Source organism: Puccinia triticina, chromosome 4A, assembly GCF_026914185.1.
Source record: "Puccinia triticina chromosome 4A, complete sequence".
NCBI lineage: Eukaryota > Fungi > Basidiomycota > Pucciniomycetes > Pucciniales > Pucciniaceae > Puccinia > Puccinia triticina.
Window position 1 is genome coordinate 7,910,494 of NC_070561.1, and position 16,507 is coordinate 7,927,000.

Genomic DNA, 16,507 nt, shown 5'->3' on the forward strand with positions numbered 1-16,507 from the left:
CCAAATGTGTTTCAAGTATCAAATCACATAAATTCATAGTTCCCTTTTGAGAAGGAGAAATATTTCTACATCTATTATTGCATAATTATGGGATTCTACAGAAATATTATTATAACAGTACATAGTATAGACTTAGATCCAAGTATATAGTATGGATTTAGATTCAAGCACATAGTTTAGGTTAGTTTATGTGGTTGTGTGGTGTGGCACCATCCAGGCACCACGGCATGGCTCCACCTCTGAACACCTCCATGATTGTATAGGCACCATGGGCACCACATGGACACTACCACCACAACCACATGGATACTGTAAGATTTAAAGACCCATTGTTGGATTGAGAAGAGGATGGAGAGTAAATTTTGAAAGAGGAGCTCTTGGGACTTTATTATCTTGATGAATCTTGAGGTGGTCAACAATAAATAATTCTCTGACTCAATGGATTTATTACTATGACGTCAGAGTACTACTTAAACTAGAATAACCTGTCACACTTGTGACAGCTACAATACAACTTTAGAAAAGAACTACACATCTCAACACTTGAGAAGCTACATGTCTCAAACAGTAAATAAATTTTGCTAGATCTACACGTCTAGACATCAAGAGCTACAAGTCTTAATATAATAAACTATAACAATTTTTATGATAATAACATTTATAACTAGTTAATAAAATACCTTCAGACTGAGAGTGACTAGAAATCTAACAGATACCACCACCACATGGACACCTATATGGTGGTCACACCAGCAAAAATCCCCCACAAGGATCCCCACGAGAAAAACTCCCTCAAATTTTACTACAAAAGGAGGAGAGTTTCCCTCCTCAGTCTCAGCATGCCACTCAGGCAATTGTAAATAGAACACACATCTCACTTCAAAGTTTCATAAACATAAATCACCTGTGATCTTAACTAGTATTCTCACAATTGGTGTGATCTCAACAAAGTATATATCCTCCAAACCAAGAAGGAAAATCAAAATCCTGTAAATACCTAAACATCCTGGAACTTCACTGATTCCTTGGAACCATCCACTGTAGAAATTATATAAGGGTTTTGTGGTGCACACTTCACTGATCTAGGTCTGATAGAGACTAATTCACAAAGTTTTCTCTGTCAAGGTTTTTCCTCAACAATAAATAAATTTTGTTTTCAGAATTCTTGTGTAGTACAACTGAGGGGCAGGTCCTTCAAACCACCCGTACCATAAAAATTACTTAACTGCAATATCTTACTTGTTATTTCCCCCTCAAAGAACTGCCACCCGACCCAAAGGAGTTCTCAGACCGCTCCTCTCCAATACTTGACCTACCACATCCTCTGCCTAACCCCCACCAGCGGGTCTCTCTCCAGGTGCCCTGACGCGCCGCTGCTATCAGTCCCCATGTTTGGTCCGCCGCAGTTCAGCCCTATACTACGGTGTAAGACTCAAAAGGTGTCGTGAGACCCTTTTGCTGAATGGCAAAAGGTATGGGTGAGGTGCAAGCTCTGCCTTTCTGTATATCAGAAAACAAGACCACCAAGGTAAGCTTGGCAATTTATTTTGTGATAGGATATGTTCGAAGATGAGATATATAAGAGGATTGTTGTTGATGTCCGAGGTTGATGGGGTTACTGATGTATGTGATAGGTGACGGCGACTTGATGTCTCGAGTGGGGCTTGAACCTAGGTCCTTGGCCTGGGGGTATATAAGTTCAGAAAGGGAGGAGTGATGAGGGTGAGAGGGAGCTAAGCTCAACCAGGAGTGGAACCGGGGACTGGTTACTGGTGAAAGGTGTGTGACTGAGCGGTGATATGAATTTCAAATAAAGTGTGAAAGGTATGTGAAACTGAGTGGTGATGTGAGCTGATAACTGTGATATGGATAGATAATATGAGTGATAAGTGAGTAGAGAATATAGACCGCTGGATGGCATGAGGATCTGAGGGGTAATGTCCCCTGATGGGATGAGGAGAAAACAACTGGCAGGCAGAGGCCTCCTTATATAGACAATGATGAGGGAATTTAGCTCCAGGGGAACAGCTTTGAGGGAATTTGGCTGGTGAGAAAGTACAACTGAGGGAATTTAGCTAGACTATTTACAATGCGTCCCTTTGATATGCAAACAGGATCATATATATTCATACAAGGATTTTCCAAGATCAAAGATATGCAAATGGGAAACAAACATATGCAAGGGGAAATAGGAGGTGAGGCCTGATAAAAGGAAGGAAGAAAAGTAATTCATGTGCCGTATGCATTATGCCAAGTGTGGTAGCCAAGAGTTGAGTCTGTGTGTGAACCCACTTGGACTGGTGCGTGAAAGGGGTGATTTGCGTATCTTCTGATCCGGTAGAGATATGAGGGTGGTTTCAGTGGGTGACTAGGGGCTATTTTGGTCCTAGATTCCATTTCTGCTTTCCAGTTGGCTGTATCTTGAGGCGTTTTGTGAGTACACATAAAAGTTTGAATTTTCCTCCTACAAACACAGGAATAATGACCACATCCTCCCCCAACTTATTGACTGTCCCCAGTCAATTATGACTTATGACTGTGTTTGATTTTATATGATGGAGAGCTTTGATCCAAAAAGATGATGAAATCATGCTTTGACTTGAGTGTTGATTGAGCAGTGATCCTCCGCAGACGCGGTGAGCTGATTTTGTTTGAGGGTTGAGGTATAAATTTGGTTGAGTGTGTGTTTTGAACCCATGATCTGATAGTTTTTGTGTTTTTCAGAGAGTGAGCCTTGAATTTTTGGGTTGAGGCGGAGGCTTGAACCGGCGCCCTGTCTGTTGGCTGAATTTATTTCTATGCTGAGGTTGGGGTCGAAACCGTGCGCTTGTGGTGTCTGATTTTGTTGGGTTTGGTGGGAATTGAACCCAGGTTATAGGTGGTTGGTTGTGGTTATGTCCCTTGGGGTTCGAACCGTGGTCCTGCGGCGTCCAATTTGCTTGTAGCGGTTCCTGCACAGTCTGCAGTGCGCGCTGGTTGCCGCTGTGCTCGCTCGCGCGCCTTGGGTGTTGAGTAGTCATCGGGGGGTACTGGTTTTGCGTGATTGGTCGCGCGGGCCTCGCTGCTGCGCCCGCAGTCGCGCTCTGCGCTTTCTGGTGAAGTGTGCGTTCCTCCGATTCGGAGTACGAGTCCGTGACAGGTCTTCGCGCCTGTGATCCTTTCTAGCTGGTCCGATCCCGGCTTTCAATCTCCAGCAGCTTCCATGCCTCCTATCAACAATCCACGACTACTCGATCGATTTGGCTAGCGGTTCTTCAACTAGGTAAGTTGTCTCCTGTCATCTTCGTTCGGAGTTTTTTATCTTGTTACTTTGTCATGCATCCGAATCAAAGTACAGCCCGTATGCAATTTGCATTTGAATGAAATCTCGCCATGTCTAGCGGAAACGATCCGGAATCGACTCCTGTTCTCCGCTTCCTTTGTATTTAAGAGCCTCGCCAAACTTGTCTGATCGTCCTTACTTGCTGATACTCTTCGAACTCCGTAGCCAGTACTCGATGCTCTTTGATCATTCCCAACTATAGATTCTGTCTTGTTTGAAGCTGATCATAGTTTCCTTGTGTGGTTTTCTTCTCTAGAACGATGATTTTGGTTCGAAGTCGCAATATAAACTACCGTCCCATTATTGTTGATGCTTTTCAAATGTCTGAATTGTGATGAATGATGATAATAATATAGTTGTTTTTGAATTTCTGGTCGCGATTGGTTCCTTGGTCCTCAGCCGATCCGGTTGCGAATACAAAACACTTTATCCAGCGCTGTCTTCCGCGAGTTATTTCTAGTTGTCCAACCTGCATCGAGACGAGTTTGTGTCCGCAAAAAGCTTTTAATTTTTAGAATTCTAGCCAAATGAAGGATGCCCTCCCCCAACTTAGATGGTTGTCCTCAACCAAGAGAAATTGTAAGCCAAAAAACTACACAGAGGTCTTCTCCCCCAACTTATATAAGAAAAAGTAGAACTTAAGAATGAAGAGGGATGGAAGGAAGGTGGCAATGAAAGATTGATGTGTGAAAGAAGTGTAAGTTCCTCCCCCAACTTGAAAAGATTCTAACTCTGAGAGTGCAAGAATTTAGAGCTGATATCTGATTTTGATGAGTGTAGAAAACAAGAAAACAGGAGAAAATGATGAATGTTTAACCAATTCCAACAAGGAGCCTTGGGAGGTTGAAGGTTTTCTGGAGTTGTCCAAAGCGGTCTGGTGGAATCTTCAGGGTTGATTTAAAAATGAGCTTCTTGAGTAAGTAAAATAAGAGGAGACATTGATTCCTGTGTGATTTGAGTTGAGATAGATTGTTGATTGATCTGAATTCTTGTTTCAGTTTTGATTCATTTCTTGAATGATTTGGTTTTGAGGCAATATCCGGAGGAACTGGTGGCGGCGGAGTCTCAAATGTTTCTTCAGAAGGCTGACAAATTGTATTTGGTTTGATTGAAGTTGGTGAGTTTATTGGTTTGAGATCTGTAAAATTGTCATTTGGGTGGCATAGATTGATGGTTCTGTCTTTCTTTTCTTCAGGGTCTGTATCTGTGGGTCCTGGGTCCAGAGGTGAAGGTTTGTTGAAAATTTCTTCATGTTGATCCAAGTGAGGTTTGAAGAGATGCTTGTTGAAGATTTTGTCTTTGAGCTTGTTGAGATCTTGAATGCGGCTGATACACTTTCCTGATAGCTGATTGTTTTTGATGTGCCATAGCTTTCCATTCCTCCAGATTTTACAGAGTTGTTCCAGGAACAAAATTCGCAACCCGGTTACGTTTTGGACTGTTTCTTTGCCAAGTCGGAAAAGATATAAAATAATAACCAATATAATTCCGCTGATAACCTCAAAGCTTTTCATACTGATCTTTGATAGCTTCTTGATTCCCTCCACGATCATCATGGTCAAGGCCATTATCCAACATAACAAAACCTGTCCCATTTTGAGCCCTTGTGGAACCAAGCTGAACCCAAACGATCTTATATTATTTGTGCCGAGATCCCTCATGTTGTTCCAGCCTCTTCCTTGTCCTATTCTCGCAAGTGGTACTAATACTTTTATTCCATGCTTGGCTCCTGGAGATTGGTCTTGTAGCTTCGAGATATTCTGGGCGGTGTATGCTGGCAAGATTGCTGTTAGCTGAGCAAATGTTGTTGGTATTTTGACGTTGTCTAGTTCCTGGAGTAGCGCTTCTTCCGGATTCAATTCCTTCTCCTTTCCAGCTAGTCCCTTCTCTTTGGTCCATACTTTCTCGACCATCCGTCTTGCCGGGCTGCGTACCGGTGTTTTGGGTTCTTCCTCCTGATCGACATCCATTCGTTCCTCTTGGCCGGGCTCCTGGATCCTTACGCTTCTTTGTCCTTTCTGATCTTCTGACCTTGTCATTGGGTGAGACTTGAGGTAACTTTCTGCACTAAGAGTTGGTGGTTCCCAGTCTATTGTTTGAGCTGATGTTTTGACTGAAGTTGGCTTTTGATCTTCCACTATTTCCCTGGATTCTTCTTGTATCTTGGTGTTCGCTGAAGCTGTAGCTACTACTGATTGGATTGGTCTTGTTGGGTTCCAAGGGATCTGGTGTCCATCAGATAAGTAACAGTCTCTTCTGCTTGAGCTATACCTTACTAATCCTTCTGCTTTGTCTTTTGCCAATTCTCCACATTGGTTTGTTGAGTGCCCTTCTTCATGACAGTAGTAACACTTCAATTGATCGTAAAGTGGCATTGATGGCCTAGTATTCCCCCTCGAGAATTCTGAACGTTCTGAGGGTCGGTCCATAGTTTTATTTGGTGTGTAAGTTGCTGGTACCAGGCTTCTCATTTGCTGCTTGAGTGCTGACATATCCTGCGCTAGATCTTGAACTTGCTTTTCCATGACTTTGGGGTTATCCGTAAGCATCTTCTCTCGTTGGTGTTCATCTAGGTTCCTTTGCATGATTTGGTTGGAGTCTGAAAAGGTTCTGATGTCAAAGTATCCGTTCTCTTCTGTCTGGACTTCCAATTCTGCAGCTGCCGTGGCGTCTTTCCAAAGTGGTGGTTTGCTGCTTCCATCTTTCCCTTTTGGTATTTTTCCCTGACTGACAAGGTGTCTTCTGATGTTTTTCTGGCTTTCCCGTGAAAATGCACTTAAAAATAATAGTGAGGCATCCTCTTTTTTGTTTATGTGCTCATTGCTGACTAGGTACTTGAGGATGGTGGTGAATTTCCCAAGGTATGCTTTGTATTTTCGATGACTGCTAAGTTGACCTTCCCTGGAGTATTCTTCTGCTACTTTGATTAGATCGGCTGTGGTGTATAGAACTGTGTTGTCCAATTCGCCCCACGATTCTACCATATCTTTTCGTAACTTCTTCCAATCGCATTCGTCGTATCCGTCCATCGCCTCGAGTTTGCTTTTGAGTTCCTCCGTCTGCACAAATCGTCCGATCTGTAACGCCTTATCGTAATCTGTTGCCTGGTATGTCCTTGCTGCTCTCTCGTATCGTTTCAAAAACTTCATAAAGTGGGTCCCGTTGTAGAGCAATCCCGGGTCTTTAATAATTTTTGGTGCTCCTCTTTGCATAACAGGAGACTTGTCTTCTTCTTCCATAAGTCCTTCAGATTGGCGAACATTATGCATCCCGTATCCCTGAGCTTGTGGTCTAGGTTGACTTTTGTTCTGAGGTGTACCGGAGTCTGATTCATTTCCGCCTTCCTCTTGATCTCTATACGTGTTTGCAGGTCCTTTGCCTTTGTCGGGGCGTGGTGGTGGTAAACCGGTTTGTGGATTCCAGTTCGAAGTGTTTGCAAAAAATCGGTTTCTCGAAGGAGTTTCTAGAGGAGCAAATCCGCCTTCCAATTCTGGCATGTTTGTAAATGGTAAGCCCATGTTGACTTCTGTTGATTTTCTGGTTGTTCTAAAAAATTCTATCTGTTGAGTATTTATCCTGCTAATCTCTGATTTTCTCGATTATAAATGGTCTCTGGTCTCTTTACCAGGGCAAGCTGAGAGGTTTATTCCAAATAACTAATAGTAGGTGGGAGGGTTCTTCTAACAGTATACGATTATCCAGAGTCTATGTCTGTCCGGCTTCTTCAGGTGCAATAACCTTTCTTCCGAGCTTCTAATTGTCCGCTTCCTTTGAGTGGTGCTCCAACGTTCTCTTCTAACAGGATCCTAGTTATCCAAATCCTTTGGCAATCTTCCGTCTTCTGGTATATAACTGGCTGCTTTCTTCAAGATACGTCCTTCAGTACTGGTTCGTTGTTCAATCTTTATTCTTCAGAGATGGTGAGTCTTTTTTCGTCGCTGGATAGTCTTTTTCGGTAGACTAGTTGATCTTCAGAGTAACTGAGTTTTTCCGTTTATTTTAATGACAGTAGTGGCTGATAAATTTGTTCTTCTTTCTTCTTATTCGAGTATTCGACTAATTTGGTTGACTTTGTTCGACAATCCAATTATACGGTAATCCGATCACGTTGGGGACTCCCTTGTAAGACTCAAAAGGTGTCGTGAGACCCTTTTGCTGAATGGCGAAAGGTATGGGTGAGGTGCAAGCTCTGCCTTTCTGTATATCAGAAAACAAGACCACCAAGGTAAGCTTGGCAATTTATTTTGTGATAGGATATGTTCGAAGATGAGATATATAAGAGGATTGTTGTCGATGTCCAAGGTTGATGGGGTTACTGATGTATGTGATAGGTGACGGCGACTTGATGTCTCGAGTGGGGCTTGAACCTAGGTCCTTGGCCTGGGGGTATATAAGTTCAGAAAGGGAGGAGTGATGAGGGTGAGAGGGAGCTAAGCTCAACCAGGAGTGGAACCGGGGACTGGTTACTGGTGAAAGGTGTGTGACTGAGCGGTGATATGAATTTCAAATAAAGTGTGAAAGGTATGTGAAACTGAGTGGTGATGTGAGCTGATAACTGTGATATGGATAGATAATATGAGTGATAAGTGAGTAGAGAATATAGACCGCTGGATGGCATGAGGATCTGAGGGGGAATGTCCCCTGATGGGATGAGGAGTAAACAACTAGCAGGCAGAGGCCTCCTTATATAGAAAATGATGAGGGAATTTAGCTCCAGGGGAACAGCTTTGAGGGAATTTGGCTGGTGAGAAAGGACAACTGAGGGAATTTAGCTAGACTATTTACAATGCGTCCCTTTGATATGCAAACAGGATCATATATATTCATACAAGGATTTTCCAAGATCAAAGATATGCAAATGGGAAACAAACATATGCAAGGGGAAATAGGAGGTGAGGCCTGATAGAAGGAAGGAAGAAAAGTAATTCATGTGCTGTATGCATTATGCCAAGTATGGTAGCCAAGAGTTGAGTCTGTGTGTGAACCCACTCGGACTGGTGCGTGAAAGGGGTGATTTGCGTATCTTCTGATCCGGTAGAGATATGAGGGTGGTTTCAGTGGGTGACTAGGGGCTATTTTGGTCCTAGATTCCATTTCTGCTTTCCAGTTGGCTGTATCTTGAGGCGTTTTGTGAGTACACATAAAAGTTTGAATTTTCCTCCTACAAACACAGGAATAATGACCACAACGGCTCCACTTTTAGAAGTGGGCTGACATTGTTTTTGCCCCTGCGCTGGATTATGGTTGGGCCAACCCAGCCTGACGTCAGACTAACATGTCTGAGCCAAAACACCCTTCCCAATGGGAAGGGCAGTCCAACCGTGCAGATGCGCTGGTAAGCATGGTCAGCCTGGCGCATGGATTGAGCCGATGGCCGGGGTATGCGTGTAGGCTTGCCTGAAAGGTTTTTGGACAGTCAGAAATCTGAGGAGATGAGCCGACCTGTTGGACAAGGGCATCCAACAGGTCAATCTGACTGGTTAACTGACCAGTTGGACCCACCTGTCCATTGCAGAGGTCAAGAAATCACTTCAAAAAAGTTATTCTTGACCTAGACCCAAACAAGTTACAAGACTATCTGCAGATTTTACACAAAAAGAAAGAAAGAAAAAGAGAAAAAAAGCTTCTTGGACTTTACCAAAAAAATATAGGAAGAAGTTGCTTGGTAACGCTCTGGAGTGCAATTGTATAAGGTTAAACATCCTTATATGGCAAGAGGCCTGCATGCACTGACAAAGAATGTTCAGGGTTTGACTCCCCCCCCCTGTGAAATGGTTTTTGCATGCATCACTAGCTCCCCTTTGTGGCTGCAGTTGCCGTTGGGGTCACACTGACCCCACCAGTTAGTTCAAGTAGACATTTTACTTGACACTGGCATGAATCCAACAGCTTGGATTAACGCCAGGATCAATCCAACACCCTTGATTGACGTCAGCGCCAATCTGACACGTCCCATGGTTTGCCTCCCAACGTGAATTCCACATTGCCTTAGTGCAGCATTGGGAAGGTGGGCGCTGACACAAATCCCAACGTTGGATTGACATCAGACTGCACCCATGGTGTACCTGTCTGCTCCGGTCTGCCACCCAATCCAAACTCCGTGGTCTGCAATCCACATTTTTTCCAATCCGTGCTTTTCCATGCGCGCATGACTTTCTGTAAGCTTTCTTGTCGTGCTTTTCTGGCATCATCATCAGTGCTTATGTCACCAAATGCACTCTGAGCTCAGCTGCTTGTGCATTCCCACCTGCTCTATTGCCAAGTGGACATTCTACCACGCTTGCCAATATAAATCACCACACCGGGGGACATTTTTTGCAGAATGCTCCTCATGTGAATCACTATCTAAATTGATTTATTTTTCTCAAGATGGTCCTAATGTAATTGGTATTTTTTGGGGTTTGCCTGGAAAGAAAAACCAAAATTTTTGGTCTTGGGTTCAATTCCCAACCAAAAAAGGCTCTTTTTGTCTAATTTTGCCACAGTGGGCCTTTCTCCCAAAAATTTATCCTCAGGCACAGTGGGTCATCTAATGTTTTTGGCACCACATTTTCGAACGCAGAAGCTCAGGACACAGCCTTCAAGTCATGAGATTGGCTACAGGGGTGGAAAATAAGTTCCTGAGAATGATTATGAAATAAAAAAATGTAACACTGCAAAAAAAACTTGCTCAACTGCTTGCAGTTGACACGCAGGATACTCGAGTCAAGCTGCCATTGTAACTCCACCTGGATGCACAAGTGCCTTTGTTGGCACAGTCACTGTGCAAGGTGCCCAGTGACTGTGCATTGAAGCTTGGGTTGAGTCAAACCTTGAGTAAGGCTGGTGTAACACCACAAGCTTCCTCAGAGTTACCACATGTCAACTGCTCACAGTTGACACAGTTTTTTTTGCAGTGTAAAATGTGGATTTTTTTTAATTTCTTGCAAATTTCTCAGAATGTTCATTACTGTTCAAACCAAGGAGGGAAAATTGGAGAGCAAAGTATGGCATAAAACAAGAATGATAAAAAATGAAAAATTTTGAAACTATTTTCAATGATTTTTTGGGCGGATGGGTTATCAACCAATCTCATTTGAACTCAGGGACTGTAGCCCACATCACCACTAATTTGACTCAATTTATTTTATCCAATAAAAATCATTGGCAATGGTTTCAAAAATTTTCATTTTTTATCTTTCTTGTTGCATGCCATACTGTGCTCTCTAATTTTCCCTCCTTGGTTTGAACAGTAATGAACATTCTGAGAAATTTGCAAGAAATTAAAAAATTTCCACATTCACCAGGGGGGGATGTGTTTCACTCTCTAGAGAGTGCCAGACCGTAATTTCTATCTAGAATTCTGGCAGATATGTTCCATTGCCTCATGTGTAACTGAATTGTGGTTTGGTTGTATGTTTATAATCAACTCATACTGATCTTATCTGTATCTAATCTTGTTGTGTCTGGCAAGTTAAACTGAACTAATGGGTATTTCCACTCAGTGGCCAGTGCACAAAAAGGGATTCTCCGCTAACCAATTTGTACCCGCCATCAAGTGGAGACATCCTCTGCTTAATTACTCGGTTGGATGCCCATCAAGTGGAGAAACCCTCCACTTGATGACTGGTTTAGATGATCACTAAGTGGAGAAATCCTCTGTTCTATGATCTTCGCTACTGACCATTGAGTGGAGAAATCCTCCACTTGATGACCATGTATAAAGCCCATGATCAAGTGGAGAAATCCTCCACTGTATGGACAGTTTCTATGGTCATTGAGTGGAGAGCATCTTATCTCAATTACTGTGTATACCCACCATTGGGTGCAGGAATCCTTCACTTGATTACAGGTGACTGGGCTGTGAAAGGACCAGCTCAGAAACCAGTACATGTAGGTAATTGAGGAGTCTCTTTACCAGCTTGATTAACCAGCCATTACTGTACATTGAGCTGTGCAAGTCCCAGCTAAAAGGCCAGTAAATTCTGGCCATTTGGCGGTGCGTTTGCAAGCTGGGGCGCCACTTTATACTGCCTACAGAGCTTGGGAATGTCGGCTTGATGACCAGTATGTGCTGGTCATTGCGCTAGGGTTTTGCCCATGTAATGACCAATAGGTCCTGGTCATTGGTTTTGAGCTTGGATAGGCAGCGGATTGGTGTCCATGGCACTTGTCCACCACAACACTTGGACAAACATTGCAGTGGACAAATGATAGGAGTCCCCAAGTCGGGGAAGCCCTATCCCTATAACCAGCAGATACTGGACATCGCACCGGCCTTTCCGAGCTTGTTTGACAGCATATACTGTCCAAAGAGCTCGGGAAAGCCCAGCTATAAGGCCAGCATGTGGTGGTAAACAAGCCAGGAATTTCCCAGCGCGATGGACAGCACCACCTGTTCATTGAGTCTGGGTACAGGTGTTAGCTGCTGGCCAATGTCCACCCTGACGTTCACGCAAACATGAGGGTGGACATTACAGAAGTCAAAAAACTCTCCTGAGTGAATAAGGGCCATGCTGTGTCAATTCAAATTTCCTTTCTCAGCCATAGTTCACTTGTGCCAACCTTCAAACACCCAGAGACAATTTTTTCAATAATTGTCCTCACATAATTATGCTGCTCCTGCAATCCTAATAGAGATAGTCATTTGGGACCCGGGTACCAAGCGGTGTGGTGATTTATATAGGCAAGCGCGGTAGAATGTCCACGCGGGGATAGCGCGGGCGGGGAATGCACAAAGCCGCTCAGGCAGAGTGCATTCCGGTGACATAAGCACTGAGGATGAGGTCAGGAAAGCACGCTAGGAAAGCTTACGGAAAGTCACGAGCGGATTGGAATGCACGGATCGCGGATTGCGGATTGCGGATTTCGGATCGGGTATTTGGATTGGAGCGGAAAAGACAGGGCTGGACTGCGGCGGGACTACACACATGGACTGGTAGCAGCAGCGCGTCAGCGGGTGAGCCATGACAGCCAGAGCGGGTTCCACCAGCGGGTGGAACCGGGGTGAAGGCGGTGGCAAGAGAACGACTGACAGGGGCTAGACAGAGGACGGTGGGAGGACAAGCGTCGGAGAGGAGCGGAGTCTGGGAGAGTGACAAGCGGGATAGCGGGCGGAGCTGGAGGACTAGTGCGGGAAAGTGTCAGGTGTGCGGGATCGGGTGGGAACGGTGACATGCGTGGAGGGAAGGACGGGGGTGGCTCAGGGTTTTCTCTCTCTTTTCATCAGGGTACTATTGGAATCTTTATCCTATTGAATTATTACGGATTTCACTCATCATTGTACTTACGACTACGGACGTACAAGAGTTATTGGGAGATTATCTGTGTTCTTATTCTTATTAGAGAGTTACTGTGGATTCTGGTGCTTACGAAGTGCAGAGCTTTATTCACTTGCGGATTATTACGCTATAGATCAGGCTTGGTAGAGGAGCGCTGAATGCTAGCGGAAAGTAGCAGTGCGGAGCCGAGTTACCAACAATCACACAGCCCGGACATCAATATTCTTGAAGAAGGCAGTCAGCGGACATTCTACACCAGCTAACCACTCATATTTCTCACAGCGGTACCCGGGTACCACACCGCTTTTTGGCCAACTTCAGGTACCTAGTACCGCACCCGGCACCGCCTGGGAGGTACCACGGGTACCGCTGGCGGGTACTGCGGGTACCTCCCGTGATATTTTTTGGTGTGGCAGCGTCCTGCTGTCCTGCTTGCTCCATCCAGTTTGTTGCCGCCCTTTGGGACAAGCTGGAGGGCAAAAAGACCACTGTTTGCCGGGAGAACTCCTCCCGGCAAGCACTGGCTCTCCTCTTTGACCAAAGGAATCCCTCCGGTTGAGGAGGAATACACACCTCTGACAAGCTGGATACATCTTTGTATCCAGCTTGCCAAGATGACTCATCCCTCACCAAGATGGATACACAATATCCAGCTCGGCTAGCGAGGTCTCACGGCGAGCTGGACACATCCAGTTCCCTTGGAAGATTCCTCTCGGCGAGCTGGATACATATGTATCCAGCTTGGCTAGGGGACTCCTCTCCAGCTTATCAAGAGGTTCTTTGGCGTCCGCGAGCTGGATACAATATATTTATCCAGCTCTGCGGGAGGAGTCGCCTTGGTGAGCTGGATACGCGGAGAGGAATCCTCCCAGCTTACTGGGAGGCCTTCGCCGAGCTGGATCTACCAAGTCCAGGCTCTCAATAACCCGGGGGGTGGGAGGTACTTGTAGTTGGTACCCGGGTACCGCACCGCTTCCCGGCCAAAACCCGGTACCTAGTACCGCACCCGGCACCGCTGCGCGGGTGCGAGGCGGGTGCAAGGGGGTACCCGCCAAGCGGTACTAGGTACCCGCCGCGGGTACCAAATGACTATCTCTAAATCCTAAGGCCAATGATTTTGAGTGGTCTCAATACAGCAGGTCCACAGTGCGGAATTCATAATTAAAAGCCAGTGCTACGTAAGCACCTGTATGTGATAGGAGCAATCAGTACTACTTTTTTGAACCATGCACATGGAAATAAAGGTACATGCAATAAAACAATGCTTCAAATAGGAGAAAATTTGTGGAAAACATTTGCGGAGAAGATGTGAATATGGTCAATCTACAAGACAAAAGGTGTTACCCACACTGGGATTTGCGTGAAAATTTAAGAATTGACTGCTCACTATGGAGTTCTCAGACCAGCTGTTGAAGTATTTCTCCAGCTGGTTCCTGGAGCAAGGGAATATTGGTGCGCCTGTCAATATCCACAAATATACCCCCCTTTCCCTTTAGAAGCTTTATTTTGGCCTCTAGGCCGTGCCTTTTCCAGTCAGTTGTAAGTAAAGTTTCAGAAATTGTACCAAGTGTAGTCATGTACTAGGCAAGATGTAAATTCACAAATGAACAGCTATTCACACTTCCAACTTGAAAATTATTTTATGGCTCATACCTTGGTAAAAATGGTAAGGAAAACCAACTCTGGTATTTTCACATTTCATATTGCTTGGAGTACAAGCCCGTATTACGCAGGTCTTCCTAGCTCTGACACTGTTTGATACTTGAAGAATACAAATTGATTTCAAACTACTTTCTGCCCAATTTGATATGGGAATTGGCATGAAATAAATATGCTCAAAGGATTCATCTTGCAGCTGGCTGATCCTCTGAAGTTGCTATATTTTACAAGAACTTTTCATGATTTGATGTTATGTTTGTTTTGAATGAAAAATTCTGCAATGCAAAATATTCCCTGTCACTTGGCTGAGGATATATTTGAGCATAAGGATAGGGGAATTAGGATAAAATTGTGTGCATTGAAGCTCAATTCCACAATTGTGATAATGATGAACCCAGCACAAAACTTCAGCAGAGATATATTCATGTGTTGGAATTGTGTGAAATATTATTCCAAAACAACTTGAACTAAAGTTACGCCTGTGTTGGAAATAAAGTGAACAAAGATTCAAGGTTAAAATTGAACTCACATCAGACCTCATTCAATATAAAGTTACGGCTTGGCACTCTCTAGAGAGTGCAACACATCCCCCCTGGTGATTATTTATTTTTTTATTTTTACTTTTTTTTGTTTCATAATCATTCTTAGGAACTTATTTCCCCCCCTGTAGCCAATCTCATGACTTGGCTGTGGCCTGGGCTTCTGCATTCAAAAATGTGGTGCCAAAAACATTAGATGACCCACTGTACTACATATCTAAACTGGGTCCAATTGGGAAAAACCCAATTTCCCCACGTATCCAAAAAACGGAATTAGCAAAATTTACATGAGGCAGCTTGCTTGGGGCTTTCAGGGGTCCTGAGGTGGCACTTCGTGAGAGGTGCTTCATGCCAGGACCCTGGAAACCCCCTATAGAGGTGGGTAACCAAAATGTATGAATTTTTTGGCCAAAACCAAAAAGGGTACTCACCAAATTATATGTATGAATGGCCTTTCTTTGGCATGAGGTTACGCACGGAAAATGTACTTCTTTTCTCATGAGATTGGGGGGTTGGTAACAAAGATTGTATGGAAGTTCAGGGTTGAGCAGAAAAGCACCCCGGTAACCCCCCCCCCCTTGGCAGCAAGCCAAGGCCAGCCAACAATTTGTTTTTTCAACTGCCCACCGGCAGGAGGAGGGGTTCTAGGGGGTTTGAGAGCCCACAACTAGTAGCCGGCTTAATCCTGTTTAATCTAGACTCTACTTGAATACACAGAAATTCAAGCTAATTCTCAAAAAGTTAGAAACATGTCCGGGCTCATCAGAGCAAATCAGAGCTCATCTAATTTTAATTCATCTTTGTAAAAATTTTGGTCAATACTATTGTTCCAGATCTGTTTGAAAAATTCTTCTCAATCTCTCTATCAGATTCACAGATACCTCGCGGAACACAAAATGATGTAATCTTTTGGCAGTTTAGCTCTCCTCCAATAATCCCTGAAGATGAAGAAGATGAGGGAATGTGGTATGTTGTGAATAAAAGCATGGATGTGGTCTTTGGTGTTGAAAACTGCAAATAAAATCTCAGGTGTGGAAATTTTGGAATTGAAGTTGTGCTTGAGTACTTGAAGAAAGCTCGTGGTCACCCCTCTTGGAATGCGGACAAGCTCCCAATTAAAACAGTCACAATTGATCTTTTGTGGTTTTTAATCTATTTGTTATTCATTTTTTTTTGACTTAAAATGCTACAGCTGCCTATAAGATGCTATCAACAAAGGGTAGTTACGCTACGCGTAACGCGTAGATAACGGTAACGTAATGAAATTTTTGTTGTTATCTACGAGTTACGCGTAACGGCAGTGCAATTACGTTATTGCAACACGTTGAGCCGGTTTTTTTATGCTTGTTGCGTTATCCGGGCGCGCGGAGCCCTTGAGAACGGGCAAAAAATGAGGCTAAAAAGCCTTAAATGGTCCGTTATTGCGTTATCCGGGGGATAACGCGATAACGGGCCTCACATTTGTGAGGCCCGTTACGTTAGGCGCGGGGCCTGAAATGACCCCGTTACTAGTAAAGTAACGGGGGGGGGGCGGATAACGGGGGTAGTTACGTTACCAAAATTGCGCGGATAACGCAACGTAACGTAACTACCCTTCGTTGATGCTATGCAGTGAAAAGAGCGGCAAGCTGGCTGCGCAAAAAGGTCCGCTGTGGGGTTTCTGGGCCAAAAAAAAGGGTACGCACCAAATTTGTATGGATTTTTGGGCAGAGCCCTGAGGCTACGCA